The 13,830-nt window shown below is 37.0% G+C and overlaps 1 long non-coding RNA gene across 2 annotated transcripts in view; it reads left to right on the forward strand.

The window, feature by feature from the left end:
• Positions 1-13,830, forward strand: part of LOC309626426 — a 51,392-nt gene that overhangs the window by 18,063 nt on the left and 19,499 nt on the right. Inside the window, exon 4 of one of the 2 annotated variants that reach the window (XR_014243181.1) lies at positions 12,985-13,789. This is a non-coding gene — a long non-coding RNA (uncharacterized lncRNA). The remainder of the gene's footprint in view (positions 1-12,984; positions 13,790-13,830) is intronic. The other variant, XR_014243182.1, reaches the window with a different exon arrangement.

Here is a 13,830-nt window from a genome sequence, read left to right on the forward strand (position 1 = left end):
TTATGCTTTCAGTCCTAAGCCTCACGTTTTTTACTCTTTCACACAGAATTAGGCATTCAACATTTTATGAGGAAGACAATTTTCCTACACCCAAACACTTCAAAGCCTTCAACATTGCTTTATTCAGAACTGTCTCCCTAGCACCTGATTTAGGCCCTCTGAAAGGACTAACCTGTCAGTAATAATGTTTGTAAAGAAAATTAACATAGTAACATTTGATGAAATTAACTGATGGTGGAGAATTTTGCCCTCGGCTAACCTTGCAATTTCTATTGTGCAGAGGCTACCAGAGATGGAGATCTCCAGGAAATTTGCCTGATAAATTTCCTATCATCTTCCCATTAGTTCTGTTAGGGAGCTATTGTTACTACCACCTTACAGAGAAGGACACTGAGGTTCAGGATGGCTGGGAGCGAACTTGTCTAAATTCTTTCTCCCATCATGTTCCCACCACATAAACACTCGGGTTTATGGCAAAAACCACAACACACGGAAGTTATCATGGATGGAGAAGGCTATCTCTCAGATTTGCCATCTCAAACAACGACCGATTCAAAGAAACAAAATCTACCACTTCATCTTTCAATATCTTTGCTCATATTGCTGTTTCTTATGTTCAAAAAAAGTACTAATTGCATTATTCAGTATGATTAGGTAAATAAAAAATTAAATTTCTTTAAAAATCTAGATTGGTAAGAAAAATCTAGTGTCTTTAAAAATATTATATATTTTTTCAGCACGTTGTTAAATGCAAAAAGCCCTTTGTCTTGCATTGGATAAGATTGGATAATTAAGAAAACTCCCTCACCCCTCAAGCATTGTTCAGTGTGTATGGAGTGTATGCAAGTATATGGAAGAATCCAATAGTTGGCAAAGAAAAACAGGAGATATTTAAACTGAAGACTGGGGCAAAGGAACCAAAAGGAGAGAAAAGAAAATATTTCTAAAACTTAAACTTAACAAGTCACACTTCATGTTTGAATGATTACTTATCTAGGACATTCTTTCAGAGTTAAAGGTGTAATGTTACTTGGACCTCCATCTATTGGCCGGCAGTATGGCTTGGAAGCCTTCAACACACAGTTAAGTGTCTGGCTTCTTTATTTTAATGGGATCTTAACATGTTGAGGTACATGCATAGGAACATAAGTTTAATGTTTAAAATTTAAACCCAGAAGACATGATTAGTTGGGCTATTTCCTTGGGCCTAAGTTTGCTAAAATTGAATGTACACTTGGCTTTCAGACATATTTGTTGTCCTTTTATTCTAAAGCAATGCACCATACAATAAATTTCAATAAAAAGTGACCATTATAATAAGGGAGATCTGCATGGACACCTAGGACTCAAATCTCGTAAAAAATCAGGGAAGGGATAAAATAGAACTCAACTGTTCCCTTTTCTGCTCTTTTCTTCCTTTCCTACTTTCTGTCTTTCAATGTATTTTGTCCACAATCTCCTGTTCAAAAGTCTTAGGGTAAAATGTGTTTCATAAGTCAGAACTGTTAGGATTTTTGGAAGTAACATGGTGCATATATCCATACATTACCCCCCATCACCAGTGGGGTCTGGAGTGGCATACATGAATATGTCTGCAAAAACACATATGAACATTCACATTAAATGGACATAAAGACTACATAGACCTTATTCAGCCCAGGTTACATTTTGCAACATATGAGTTCAAGTCAGTACCAGTTGGCTCCCATAGAGAGGCAGCCAACAAAACACACACACACACACACACACACACAAATAAATAAATGTTGATTTCCTAGAGACTCTTAAATTAAGAAATCACAAACAGGGGATTGTATAGGAGATCTATACAAATCAACACAGAGCATTCTGTTAATATAATTTGAATTTAATTTTGGATTTTTTTTTTAAAGATTTTAATATTTTTAGAGTAGTTTTAAGTTTACAGAAACATTGAGTGGGATGTACAGAGATTTTCCACACATGCCTAGCCTCCCTCATTACCAAAATCCCCACCAGAGTGATACATTAGTCACAATCGATGAACCTATGTTGACACATCATTATCACCCAAAGTCTATAGTTTACATTAGGGTTCACATGAGTATACCTTGTCATTGCACATTTGTCCTTTTGCATATTTTTATAGGGCTTTTCCATTCTCTATAGTAGCTTAAAAAATTAGAAGTTGCTGTTTAGTATATGATCAATAAAATATAGTTTATTCACTTAGTAACTGATATTGCAATACTATTGATACTGCAATACAATTGATATTGCCTTTTAGAAATATGCTCTTGTTACTTCATTCTTGTACAGAAATTTTGAATGATCTCATGCTTCAATCCCTGTTCAAATCTACCCAGTGCCAACACTATTTTCAGAAGTGTTCATGCTTTTTGGGAAAAGGTGCAAACATAGTCTATATTTGCCTACATACAAGATATTTTATTAAATAAAGACATGGTTTTAAAAGCCAGATTTCTATCTAAAAATACTCGGAAAAAGCTTCTTATGATAGCTCATTTCTTCAAATTCTTACAGCGTAAGTGAAATCAGTCTCAGAGGCTGGTTGTAATGGACAACATGGTCCAGAATTATAACTCAAAGACTCTTAGATGATATTAGAAATCACCTTAATTCTGAAAGCAAAATAAGTGTAAAAGCAATCCAGTCAAGTACTGTGCAAGGTGAGGGGCGGCATGCAGGTAAAGGATGCAAAGAGACCTTCTCTGGACAGACACGGGGAGAATCAGGCAATTGTTTTTATGGCTAAAGCTTGATTGAGACCTATTTTAAACCTTGTCTTTTATGTGTTGGCCTTCTCTTAAAGGAAGGCAAATGCCCTTGAAAAGGCGTCTTAAAAGTATGATTCACGGACTTGGGAAGAATTACAGGATGCAGACAGCCTAGAGTGTGGTGCCTCCCCCGAGAGGAGTTCACATTTCCTTCCTCTTAATCTGAGTGAACCATTAAAAAGTTACTCAGTTCCCTGGAGGCCCTCCCCAAGGAATCTCCTAAAAGGAAATACCCTGCACTGGAAAGGTAATTTACCTAGACAGGATTTAAAAAACCAGTTTCCAGCTCAGAGATAACCCATGACTTCACATGGGCTGGCGTATCGTGCCTTTTAAGGATTCTCCGTGAAGTTGGTTTACAAATCAGAGGTAGGCAGAACAACAAAACACACACACACACACACAACTACTCTTGTACACTTTATTTATTGATTCCTCTAAGCCATTAAATCCCACATATAATAGTTTCACAGCTGTTGGAATACCAAACTGTAAATATGCAATAAATTGATTATGCCTGAAAATAGGCTCATGTCCAAGCCATACATGTTTTGTTTTCTATTCTGAGAATGCTTTTAATTATTTTATCTAGTGGGAAAACTCTTTTCTTAGGGATAGGCATGTGGGAGGGGAGGAAAATTCTGTACTCTGGACCTTAGGGAGTGCTGTGGTAATTTCGTGTCTGAGGTCTTTGGGAAGCTGGACTTAAGAACTGATTCCCTTTTATGGCAAAATAACATGAATTTGTCTTTTTAAAGTCCACTGGAAAATGGAGCGTGGCTACAGAAAGCTGCAGCTGTGAATATTTGTAAAGCAGCATGGTTTCCCATTTCTGGCAATTCCCTGTCCCCTGCCCACATTTTCAACGAGTGTCTTACCCAGCATTAGAGTAAATGATAGAACAGAAAAGAATGAATGAGAACGTTGTGTCATATCAATTCCTAGCAACAAACTCATTTCTTTTCTAACATTTCGTAGACAACAGATAAGAAGTTGAGCCCTGTCTGACATTTATTAGGGATTTTTGCATTTCCTAGGTGCAGGCTCACATTGGACAGAATTTTACTGATGGCCATGAGAACTCTGTCACAGTTCCTTTGCTCAAATGGTATCAGGATTCGACATTTACCCTCTCTCTCAGCTGATTACTTAAAAGTTCTCTTAGCAGAAAATGGAGAGGAATTATAAGCAGAAATGTGGAGAAATTAAAACACTGGAGCTGCTCCCATGTAAAGAAGACTCTACATACTGAAACACACAGACAAATCCAGGAGACTGGGCAGGGCAAAGCAAGAAAGCACATTCTCTTCTTTCATTCATCTTTTCTGAAACTGGAAGGACTAGATTCTGAAATGTTGGTGGGTTTAAAAAACAACAACCATAAGAATCCTGTTTCCTCCAGGAACTTCATGTTTCTCAGCTATAGGGCAGGGTTCTGATACCATACATTTTAACAAACTAAAGTCAAGCAAGAAAGAAATGTTGGGAATATTTGGATATGCATACCTTTAATAAATACAAACTCTTCAGCATAGGAAATGAAACGCAAAATCGTGGGAAAATGTATGATTCTATTTCTCAAACAGTCACATTTAAATGATCTGATTATAAGGGAAAATGAGGAGAGACATTTTAAAGCTGTCCTCGTAGTGTCATTAAAAACAGTAAAGCTATTATATTTGATAAGCCATTTGTCCCATTATTTCTTGTCCAATGAACTTTGAAAAAGAGCTAAGAAAAATTCCCCTCCTTATTTTTTCTTTTCATAAAACTCAATCCACAGGCCTGTATATTATTTTCACTTTTTTTTTTTTTTCTTGTGTGCTTCCTTTTGTATTTTTTGGCTGCTCTGGTGGAATTTTCTATGATAAGAGGACCACCAATCCAGTGTGCATGGTGTGGGGTTGGCCCAGTTGAGTGGGCCCCACTGGGCCTTCAAGGAAAAGGGCCAGGAATTCACAGGGCTTGATTACTGCCAGGGCTTTTTCTGCTTTTAAGTGAACTATGCTCTTCCTAGTAAATCAACGCCTGGACATTAAAGGTTTAACACCAACGCAGTGAATTGAGCGGAAACTCTCTAAAGAAGAAGCCTCAGCAATGCCTACAGGATATTTCTCCAAGCTTGTTTAAAAGTGAAAAGAAGGTTATTGTGTGAGCTACTATTAGGGCCTTGAACGTTTTTAAACCAACTTCCATAGTGAAATATGGTGTAAAAGTGTCTTCACTCATAAAGGACATTTTGTGTTTAAAGCTTTTTGTTTTGTATTCATAACACATCTGACCACCATACCTATTTTCTTTAATTAAAAAAAATATATTAAAAATAAAGATATCAGGATTCTTCCAATTCTGATTACTCTATTTACTATCAATGATCCAATCTAATTTGGTAAACATTTATGGACCACATAGGTCATTAAATGGTTGGGCTATGGGCTGGTGATATGAGAATAAAGGAGATGACACTGGAGTTTGGCCAAATAGTTTTAACGATGAGTAACCAATTTTCTACTCCTATCTCAACATGGTTGCCAGTATTTCCTTCTTAATGGGTTTGGATTCATGACTGAGACTGATTTTTCATCTCTCTTTGTACCCATACCCTTTAATATGTGACTTTGTCATGTGACTAAAGGAGAAGAGTATATCGACTTGTCCTTTGACTTAGGTTCCCCATGTGGCTTGCTGTGGCCAAAAGAACAAGGTGGAAATGATATTATGCCTCAGCAGGCTTTGGGAGTTTCTGCTTTCCTTCTTGTGCTTCTGCTGTGGCCTTGAGGAGCACATACCAGGTTCCAGGAGGAAACTGAAAAACATAGATAATGGAGTCATCCCAGCTGAGTCATCCCAGCCAAGCTCGGCTTTGATCAACCAAGTGCCAGGTGACCTACAGCTTCACAAGTGATAATAAACAATGGCTGTCTAAAGCCACTGCCTTTTAGAGTGGTTTGTTTTACAGCAATAGTTATCTGATACAGTAGGACTCATTCGTTCCCTCACTTATCCATCCTCCAGCATCAGTTGGACACCTAATAAGACCCAACTTCTGTGACAACAGCCTGAGACACAAAGGGTGAACTTTTAGGGGAATGAGAAAAAGGAGTAGCAAATCATATAGATTTGCAAAGTGCTGAGATGGAAGTATATTCTCGGTGCTATGATGAATCCCATAGTGTGTTATGGAAGGCATTCTGGCAGAGGAGAGATAAGCCTAGAAAAATTTTAAAGAGTAAGTAGGGATTAGGAAGCCCCTAGGTTTGGATTTTGAAGGGTAGAAGTATGGAAAGGCATTCTATGTTGAGAAAGCACACAGCATTTGCAAATATCCTATTGCTGAGAAAGATCCTGGTGCTTCGAGGGCAGAGCAAGGAATCTGACATGATCAGGAACCATATCTCGCATTTTCTTATACTCCATGAGGTTCTTAACATGGCAAACTCAGGTATAGCTCAAGAATGGCTCGGTGATTTTATTGGTCACTGTCTTGAGGAGACAATGTTTAAGGAAAGTCACCTTAAAAATCACCCAGTTCTCTATCTAAATTCAGACCTCACTTCTTGAGAATGTCAAACTTAGGCAGGAAGCCTTTTGATTATTTGTGGTGTTTTTCTCTTTGCTTCCTGCTTTAATCTTATAGCACAGGGACCAAACTATTCTAAGGAGAACTACTTCCTTGGTATTTTTGGCTTGTCTCTTACCAGGAAACTGGTGGTGGAAGTGTCAGGGGTACCCTTTTCAAGAGATTTCCACCTAAACCAAGGGGGGTTGCATCCACTTCCTAACCATTCAAGGCTTTAGCCATTTGTGGTTTACTCATGTTCACTATTACGAAGTTTTGTTGACAAAAGCTCAGGAAGTCCTTAAAGGCGCCACAAACATGTTTTCTTAACTGCCAAGTTACAACTTTGCTATTTACATGAAAGAGTTTTTTGGTTTTTTTCTTTTTTTTTTTTTAAGTAGAGATATCTTGAAAATTAGTATGTTTCAATTGAAAAGAAGCTCTGAGGTCACTGGGCCCTGTCCTCCACATTTACCAAGTTGGATGAGCATGCTCTGGGGGTAAAAAACAAAAAAGGCTGATTCAAAGTCTCATTAATTAAGGACAAAAATGGAACTGGATCTCTTGGCTCCCAGGCTAGTGAGCTTAGGACTACACCCTCTTGCATTCTTTTTTTCTTTTTCTTTTTTTTTTTTTAAAGTTTTCAGCTTTTGACAGGTCTTTTTTTTTTTTTTTTAAAATTATTTATTTATTTATTTATTGTTGTGTTGGGTCTTCATTTCTGTGTGAGGGCTTTCTCTAGTTGCGGCAAGTGGGGGCCACTCTTCACCACGGTGCGCGGGCCTCTCACTATCGTGGCCTCTCTTGTTGCGGAGCATGGGCTCCAGACGCGCAGGCTCAGCAATTGTGGCTCACGGGCCTAGTTGCTCCGCGGCATGTGGGATCCTCCCAGACCAGGGCTCGAACCCGTGTCCCCTGCATTGGCAGGCAGATTCTCAACCACTGCGCCACCAGGGAAGCCCCTTTTCTTCTTTTTCTTAAATGAGAATGTTTCTAAATATTTATTTGAGCAACAATTTTCTTGGTTTTCTTAGAATTATTACCCAGCATCACCATTCATTCTGTTTTTTCCTTTGATTATATCCTTATTGTCATTTAACACAGCCCAAAATTTCCTTACCTATGAGAGTTCAGATTTTGTGTATTAAAGGCATTCATCTTTACCAATTCTCTACCTTTGAATTTTTTTAAAAGATTTTTACTGGAGTATAGTTGATTTACAGTGTTGTTTTAGTTTCAAGTGTATAGCAAAGTGATTCATTTATACATATACATATATCCATTCTTTTTCAGATTCTTTTCCCATATAGGTTATTACAGAATACTGAGTAGAGTTCCGTGCTATACAGTATACAGGTTTGATGTTCTAGATAATATGCATTTTTGATTTCTTATACAGCTCATATTATCTAGAACACCAAACCTGATCCACAAAAATGAACTTACACAGAGACAGAAACAAAATGTTCTAGCGTCTTAAAGAACAAATGAAAAGAGAAAATGGCATCCAGATTCCAAAAAGAGCTGAAGGAATGGGTTTCACAAGTAAAGTGGTTATTCTGCAGTGGCAAAACAATTCAGAAACTTGGGATGGAGGTGTTTGAAGTGGGGAAGTGGACAGGAAAGGAAGGAGAGGAAAGAAGACACTACGTCTTTAAATTGAATTGAATGTTCTGTGACTTTAAATGAAAGCTCTTCTGTTGTTGGGCAAATAAATTTAAACCACTTAACATGGCAGAGAAGGTCAGGCAAGCTTATTATAGTGATCATAGCGTTACAGCTATTGCCATTGACCGCTGCTCTCTGGAATCACCAATAATCAGAGACCGCAAGCTGTGTTTGCAGAGAAAGGTCATCATTCATTTTTTTCAAAGCATTAATATCTTTTGTTTGTTTGGCTCAACATGAAACAGGAATCGATAGAGGTAATTCACAGAGCAATTAGCCCCTCATCTGTCAAACGGCATCTGGGTGTATTTAACAAAAAGACCTTTGGAAAGGTTTAAAAAGGAAGAAAGTGCCTATACCATCAACGATTTATATTTTCTACATGACATGTTGTGTATGTATCTGTGAAAAGGGGGGCCCTGGGACTAAGAAAATATACATAAAGCATGCTATAAATCTACACTTCAGTGTTATGATGTCTCAGTGTTATGAGGTAGACCAAGAAAAGCTCGGATTACTTTCTCTCCTGGTTCCCGTGAAGAGGGCAAGTGGCATTGGGGTTTTGTATCATGGACACACACAGCCCTAGTACAGAGATTTCACAAAAAGAAGACCTCAAGGAAAAACTTGTTTTGGGCAGTGTAAGGAATTGGAGAGTAAGTAAGTAATTGGAGTGTAAGGAATTGGAGTGTAAGGAATTCTGCCTTCTGGCATCAGATCCTATGACTTTTGTGCTGCTCCTGAGACTGGCCACAGCCACGCTGTGTGACCCATTGCAAGGAGACGGCTCCCCGCCAGGTCAATACCAGCCATGCCACTCTGGCATGGCCTTGTTTCCATATCTAATTTGCCTATATTGAAATAAGAAGGGAAAACGTGAAATACAAAATTAACTTAAAAGACTTAAGTATTTTAAAAAATGAATTCTGTTCTGGGTCCACTTTTCTTTATTGAATGTCAATTGTGTGGATCATGGGATTAATGCAATAAGTATCAAAGAGGTAGGCTTTTAAAAAATTCAGCTTAGGGAGTTGTCTACACATTTACACAAACACTATTACTCTCAGCAGGACCAGATGTATTTCGGGAATGGCATATTTTCTTTTCAATTCTCTGGCTCTTCCTTCTCATTTTTTCTTGCCTTTTTTTTGGTTTCTCCCCATCCTATTCCTCCCCCACTTTTGTTTTGTTTTGTTTTGGTCTTCACCCAGACTGTAAGATCTTGGCCAAAAAAGAATTCATGAGATAAAAAGAAAGTTACAAAAGTTTTGCTTCTTCTGTGATTACAGAAAATGTGATTTGGGGTATTGAATTTAATTTTATTCTTAATATCCAAACATTCTAATAGGTTACCTATCCATCCCTAAGGCTTTTTCAAGATAACTGTAAATGTCTTATATGGAAATTATGTTATGCAGTTAAGTGAAAAAGCAAGAGACTACACTGAACTTTGAGTATAATTAGAACAGTGAAAAAATATCACAGCAAAAGACTGAAAGGAAGCACTCCTTAAGTAACGTTGTCTTTGGGTAGAGAGATGATGGAGGTTTCATTTAAAATTTCTTTTTTAAAAAAAATTTTTTATAATAAATATACTACTTTTTTAATTGGAAAAACTAAAATGTCACTTAAATTTAATGTAGTAACACATACAAGGCAATTGTGTCTTTGCAAAGTCATTACATTTCATACTGACCTTAGATACCCAGAATTTTACTTATTGTAAACACTGTCAAACACTCTTGTAGAATTTGTTTTCATGGCCAGAACGAAAATCAGTTCTTAGAGCCTCATGAATTTGTACAGAGCATGTACAATTCCAATCTGACTGTAAAACTGAAGTTGAGGACAGTTGGGGTAGCAGGAAGTAACTCATGGTACATCCAGATTTCTGAAATAATAAAATCCTATTATAAGAGAATTTAATTATCAAATATTTGGGCTCATCTTATTGTTCTGAATGTGGAATTTTACCCTGGAGGCATTTTGACACAGTGTTCCCTTCCTCTCAACCTCCCAACATTTTTGTTATTTTTTTTTCTGTTTATGTCAGCTGTGCTGGAAGTTTCCATACATTCAACATATGGCTTCCTTTATGTAGAAAGTTTCTCTGTAACCTATAGACATTGGCTAATAATTATTTCCCATACTTCCTGTTACTAAAGCAAACATCACAGCCAGCAGTTACCTAGGATCTATTTTGCTCTCGCGAAAGTCTTATAATACACTTCAACAACAATCCAAATCATCCCACCTTCCAAACGGTTATTCAACAAGCAGGGGTTATTGCCCCCTTGTTAGACTGTCTCAGGGGTGGGTCTGGCTTCCATGGACCTTGCACATTCTTCTGATTTGTAAGTCAAACCTGAGTTAGAAAGATGGACTGCCACCTCCTCCAGGCTCTGCTTAGTGTCACAGGGGTACAGTTCATCAGACAAACACCTCATAAGCATCAGTTCTGGCTGCTTTCCAGGGAAAACCATGTCATGCCATTGAATAACACTTAGGACCCAATCTTTCATTCTTCTCCTCCATAACTAAATAAATTGGGTAAAGGTCTTGCCCTGTCTCAAGATAACAAGAAGTTTAAAGAACTTACTTGTGTTTCATGTGGCAGACACTAAGCTTTAGAGAAGTGAACAAAAACAAGATGGCGGCTTTCCTGATGTTCAAAGGCAACTCTGATAGCAAATGAATACTGACAATCCTTATTTCCCTGATGGGAGCAAATAATACTGCTAAGTAAAAGGACAGGGATTCAGAGTGAGGACGGAAAGAAAATGAACCTAGACTTTTCTAGTGCTACTTTACTCAAAACCTGATGATCATTTAGAGCAGGACTCTTTTTTCTGAAAACTTTTTCTGTAAAAGACCAGATAGTAAATAGTTTTGTGCTTTGTTCAGAAGCTACTGATCTTTGCTGTTAATAGTGTGAAACAGCCAATGAAATATTTAAACAAATGAGTGTTGACTATATGTCAATAAAACTTTATTATGAACATGAAAATATGAATTTCATATAATTTTCATGCCTCCCAAAATATCATTCTTCTTTAGATTTTTTTCAACCATTTACAAATGTGAAAACTATTCTTGTCTTATGGGTAACACAAAAGCAGCCACGGGCCTGGATTTGGCCCTTGGGCCATAGTTTGCCACAGAACCCCCTGTTCTAGAGTTCAGAAGTTCTAGTTCAAGTTTGTGAATCATCTTATAGAAAGACAGACCCTTCCTAGCTGCTCTCAGTTTAGTGACAGCTGGTGTTTACCATTTAACTATCATCTCCTGTGAATAAGGTGCTTTTCTTTAACTTGAATCTTATCTTTTGTTATTTCAGAAAAGGCTCATTAAACTTTTTAAACTCATTGAATTTAGAAAAGAATCTTAATTATGTGTGACTCAGGCATGGGGTGGGGAAAGGAGAATTTGTGTAACCAGACCAAATTAAACTGCATAAAATCATGTCTCTCTGTTTTCCTATGTTAGGCTTTTTTTCAGGTAAAAACCCAAAATAGTCTAAAAGTCAATATCAATTTAAATTATAGTTTATTCAGACAATGATATAAAAATAATTCTTAAATAATTTTGAAAACTCTTTGGTGACAAAGGAAAATATTCTCTTTCTGACGTAAGTGAAAATAAATCAGAGTACAAAACTCTACATTCGTGCATGTTAGCATATATAACAGAAAGATATAAATTAAAATATTAAAAATATTTATGAGGTTAATTACTTTTTTCCGCTTTTTTTTCTACTTTCTAAATATTTCACAATGTGTGTACTGCTTTTATAATTAGAAAAACAATGTTATAAGAACGCTCTTTGCTCCCAACTTTTAAAAGTATTTCTACGGACTGATCTATGCTTCTGCAGCAATCCTGCATGAGGAATCATGAAATATTCTGTATGATTCATTGACCACTGGAAGGCTTTGTGATAGCACTGAAGATAACCTGCAGTGAGCTCATAAAAATAATTACCTGAAAGTTGTACAAATTCAGCATTTTTATGACATGCAAAATAAAAAAAGCAAAGAAGAAACAGGCAATAATACAAGTAAGGGACAGGGATAACTATATGTAAAAAGAAATAATAGATGTTACTAAATTCTATAAAATTTTGGCAGGTCAATAGAATTGAATGAGAGAGAGCCAAAAAACCTTCCCTCCCTTGCTATTCAAAAGAGGAACAAAGCACTAATTACTCTCTGGCATCAAAATCTTATGTTTATGACCAAAGGTTTCTTAAAAGTTTGCCTTCCTCTTCATTTGCAAGTTTCCTAAAAAATTAACTGAGGCCAAACAATTCAACTTTCATTCATGGGGACAATGTAATAAAAAGGGATTCTTCCAATGCACCGCTTAGTGCATTTTTATTTCAATTTTTGAAGAAAAAAAATCAGTCTCAACTGACAGCACAACACATGATTCCTACCTATATATTTATTCCTATTTACATTCTAGACACCACCAGGAAGAGGTAAATATAGTTTGTTTTCTCCTGAATATAAAAAATAAGACTTTGAAAGAAAAATAAGACTTTGAAAGGATCTCTAAGAAGAATCTTATATTAAAGATATATTATTAAGTGATGGCTTTAAATTATCAAATATAAAAATAGCTTTATTTATGTTGTTCACTGCTTGGAAGACAAGTAAGTGTATGAGAATAAAAGAACTAGTAACTTCTTAGAAGTAAAATAAGGGCATTTCAGGCATTTGGACCTAAAGCTTGGGATTTAATCATTAGATTTGGCATGTCAATAACTTTCGACAGAAAAGTACTAATAGAAACACACCTTAGACAGATATTACTGTTTGCCTCTGTTCTTCTCTCTCTTTTTTCTGCTTCCTTACCATAGAAACCAAGCTCCCAAGTAATCTACTTGACTGGCGGACTTGTTAGAGAAGAAATTATGGCTGTAGGACCCAAGTACTTCACTTTACCTTATCAAATGCTCTCACCAATTTATGTTCTTAGCACTTTTCCACAGTCTGACAAGAATCAGAACTATTCCTGGGCTTTCTGAGGCCTCTTGCCTCTCTGGATGGTGACATCCTATCTTGACAACTCAGATCCAGCCACCAGGTACCACCCATGGGCCACTGATAGCTTTTCAGCCTGTTCCAGGTGAAACAAGAAGAAACATGACTGCAGACTGCAGTTTTTACTATTCTATCACATATTATGACTCATAAGTTTACTTTAGCATTCAAAACTCAACTTGATAAGATTCAGCTCTGCATCGTAAGCTGCTGATTGAAAGCTTATAATAAATGAGAGCCTTAGATGCGATGAGTGGGTTGCTTCTTCTGTTTGGGTGGTGAGACCTGCCATGTACTCACTAAGTGCATGAATCTGTGTATAAGTGCTAAGTGAGTTGTCCAGAAAACATAATTAGAAATTGACACCATGCTGCCCAGGGAGGGTCATGAAGGATTTTGAACTAGAATGGGAGATGGAACTTGAAAAATCAGTAAGTTTGGACAGGTGCAGAGAGAAGGAGAGGCAGAAGGAAGTAATGACCTGTGTTAGTGACTAATGTATTGTATTCCAGGGCCTGTGTTGGTTGCTCTGTATATGCAACCCTATTTAATTCTCACCAAATCCTGGAGCTGAAACTCAGAGAAAGTAGAGTTTTCTGAAGATTACACAGCTAAGAAATATGGGAAAATGGATTCAGACTCAGATCTGCCTCGTTCTGAAGCTTACTTTCTTCTCAATGCACTGAACTGTATCAAGGATGTTTCTTGGAAGGCAGACTGATGGGTGCACGAGTGAAGAGGTATGAATAAACACTAGCTACAGGATGACAGAGATTCCTTC

This window comes from Balaenoptera borealis, assembly GCF_965194805.1.
Source record: "Balaenoptera borealis genome assembly, chromosome: 3".
In the NCBI taxonomy this organism is placed as follows: Eukaryota; Metazoa; Chordata; class Mammalia; order Artiodactyla; family Balaenopteridae; genus Balaenoptera; species Balaenoptera borealis.